A 3454-nucleotide genomic window follows, 5' to 3' on the forward strand; every position below is an offset into this window, starting at 1 on the left:
GAAGGGAAATTGCATGGAAATGGAAGGAGACCCTCAGAGTTATACAAAATTACATACAAGAGGAAGTGAGGGGAAAGGGAAAAATAATACAAGGGGGAGAAATGAATGACAGTAGAGGGGGTAGAGAGAGAAGAGGGGAGGGGAGGAGAGGGGGGATAGTAGAGGATAGGAAAGGCAGCAGAATACAACAGACACTAGTATGGCAATATGTAAATCAATGGATGTGTAACTGATGTGATTCTGCAATCTGTATACGGGGTAAAAATGGGAGTTCATAACCCACTTGAATCAAAGTGTGAAATATGATATGTCAAGAACTATGTAATGTTTTGAACAACCAACAATAAAAAAATTAAAAAAGAAAAAAAAAAGAAAAGATCTGGAACTTACTGGAACTTTCTGGATGCATTTGCCATACCTGGTACCACATCCTCTCAGGAAAATCTCTTCTCCTTTGGTTTTGGACTGCATTTCCTGCTGATTTTCTTACTTCTCTGACCATGTCCCCCCATTCCCCCACTCTCCTTTCTCAGTCTCTTTTTCCTCCTGATTCCTTCAAACACTGGTGTCTGGTGGCAAGGGATATATGTCTGTGACCATTTCTGTTTTCCCCTCAAAAACCCTCAAATATAGGTTTTACTCCCTGGACCATTGTAACCCCTCCTCTGGATCATTCTTGCTCATAAAGTCTCACCTTGGCCTTTCCTCGACACCTTCCAGGGCCCTAGATTGGGGTGTAAGTGAACTCCCTCCATGCCTCCTAGTATTTAGAATGTAAGTATATTGAAATGATTTGCTTTTCTGGTTCTCACTCTAATTGTCAGTCCTCCAGGGCAGAGGTTTTGATTTTTGTGACTCTTTGTATGCCAGCTCTTCACATGATACCTACCACATAGTAAGGATTCAATAAATGGCCAATGACTTCTGCCATTGACCTGAATCAAAAGGGAGTTGGCCACTGATGGAAGGTATGATATGAAGGGACAGAGGACTCAGAATTAACCCCCAGGTTCCTGGAGAATTGAAAACTAAATTAGACAGAGTTCTCCAGAGTAATAGAACCAATAGAATATATAAGACATACCTAAGAGAGGATTTTTTTCCCCCTTGGGAATTAGCTCACACAATTATGACTCCAAAAGGTCCACAGGATGTTGTCTACCAGAAAAGCTGGTGGTAATTCAGTCTGAGTCTAAAGGCCTGAGAACCTGGAGCTCGGTTGTCCAAGTGCCGATGTCCCAGCTCCAGAAGAAAGAATGAGGACTTGGCCTTCCCTCTGCCTTTTTGTTCAGTCCAGGCCCTCCGCGGATTGGTTGATGCCTGCCCGCTTGATAAGGGCAGATTTTTTTTACTCAGTCAACTGAGTCTAACACTAATCTCTTCTGCAAACACTTTCACACACACATACACACACAGAGAAAAAATGTTTTACCAACTCCCAGTGCACCTCTTAGTCCAATCAAGTTGACACCTAAAATGAACCATCATAGAAGCCAAGAGGAAACAAGGTTAGAGGCAACTCATGGAATGCCCAGGCTTTATTCAAAAAGGAAATCATTTGAACCTAGAACTTCATTGACACACTTAGTCTTTAAGGGGGAGGGATGGAAAAGAAGAAAGATGTATCAGTAAAGTAGAATAAAATAAAAAAGAGGCAAAACTGTTGGAATTCAGGATGCTGCTCCCCTATGGGAGGACAGGGACTTCTGAGGAACTGGTCATGTTCCGTGTGTTTACCAGTTGGGCGCTAGGCACACAGGTATGTATACTTAATGATTTCATTAAACTGCATATTTATATCCATTTTTCTGTAAGTATACAAAAACGTTTTAATAGTTAATGCAAAAATAGATTTAGAAAAAAATTTGAATTAGCAGATTTACATTCACTTAGTTATGTGTTCCCTGTTTTTAAATAGCATGGTCCATCAATAGGGTGGACCCTGAGGCAGAAATCAGGTCCAAGGAAGTGAATTGGTCCAAAATATCCTCTCCAGGAACATGTCCCTTAGAAAGTAAGGCTGTTTATGCAGGGTATAAAGATTTGTTTTAATCAATTAATTAGTAGTTCTGGGGATTGAATCCAGGACCTCATGCATGCATCCTACCACTGAGCTACCTCCACAACCAGGGGGTTTAATTTTTAATATCCTTTGATCCTAGAATAAAGAGGCCATGCAATTCATGCAAGCTTGGAGAGAAAAGGCACGGAGTTCCTGCTCCACCTCTGCCTTTCTGGATGACTTTGGGGAAATCATATAGCCAAACTACACTGTAAGTTTCCTAATATACAAACTGAAGATAATTCTATCTGACCCATATACAGCTTAAGTTAGTGTGAGGATTAAATGAGATAACTGGTGTGAATGTGTTCTATACAAATGTTTTTGATAGCCCTTGACAAATAAAGGTTTTAGTTTAAGAAGCCTAATCTGCTGATAAGGCCTCCAATTACATAAGGTCACTTGGAATTCGGATCCTTTGTGTATTGTTGGCTACACCACTCACTTGTCTGTTTTAAGGTAGTGCCGCCACTCTCCATTGGTCACATGCTACCTGGCAGACACTGGGCTACTAACATTCTTGATACAACAATGGATTAAAAAACTCACCTAACCTGCCCCCAGAGAGCCTGCATGCTGGTAAGTATGAAAACAGAAATCACTGCAAACAATCATTGTTTGGTTGGGCTGCTAGTACTCACCAGACTTGTGTCCTAGGATGTGAAATAACAACCAAGAAGTAAACAAATAAAAATGATTATGTTAGTGATAAATACTTAAAAGGAATGATCAGAGGATCAGCGTGTGATCAATGTTGGGGAATCAACTTAGAAAAGATAGTAAAGAAAGATGAAGGAAAGGACATTGTTGCTGATACTCAAAGGAGCAGGTTATGCAAAGAACTAGGGAAAGAATATTCCAGAAAAATAGGAATAACGTGTGCAAAGGTTCTGAGGCAAATAAGGCAAAAATCAGTCAATGTGATTGAACTATTGAAGGGAGGAGGGAATAATGGGATGAGATGAGACTGAAGAAGAGATAATGAGGGGGTCAGATTGATCAGGGCTTCTAAATATGGTGGGAGGTCATTAGAGGGTTTGAGTAACATGATCACATTATATTTTAAGATCACTCTGGCTGCTGTGTGGAGATGGGTCAAAGAGGCCAAGTAAAAAGCAAATAGAACAAGAGGAGTTGCAGTGATTCAGATGGGAGATGGTGGCTGGGTCTGGAATAAGAGCCATGGAGGTGGAGACAAGGGGGCAGATGAAAGTATACTTTGAGGCTAATACAGTACTGACAGGGATTGCCAATGGGCTCCATGTGAAAGACAAAGAGACGGGAGAAACAAAGGATAACTTTCTGGTTTTGGAACTGGGGCAGCCAGGTGGGTGAAAGGCCATTCTCCAGACAAGGCTGACAGAAGGAGGTGAGGTTGGGGTGGAGCACAGC

At 41.4% G+C, this 3454-nt stretch overlaps 1 protein-coding gene across 1 annotated transcript in view; it reads right to left on the minus strand.

The window, feature by feature from the left end:
• Slc23a2 (solute carrier family 23 member 2) overlaps positions 1-1106 on the minus strand; it is a 123824-nt gene extending 122718 nt beyond the window's left edge. The window contains exon 1 of the mRNA XM_015482645.2: positions 1085-1106. The gene's annotated coding sequence lies outside the window, so the exon portion shown is untranslated. The remainder of the gene's footprint in view (positions 1-1084) is intronic.
• Between the last annotated feature and the right edge of the window lie 2348 nt (positions 1107-3454).

Source organism: Marmota marmota, unplaced genomic scaffold (genome assembly GCF_001458135.2).
Source record: "Marmota marmota marmota unplaced genomic scaffold, marMar, whole genome shotgun sequence".
Taxonomy (NCBI): Eukaryota; Metazoa; Chordata; class Mammalia; order Rodentia; family Sciuridae; genus Marmota; species Marmota marmota.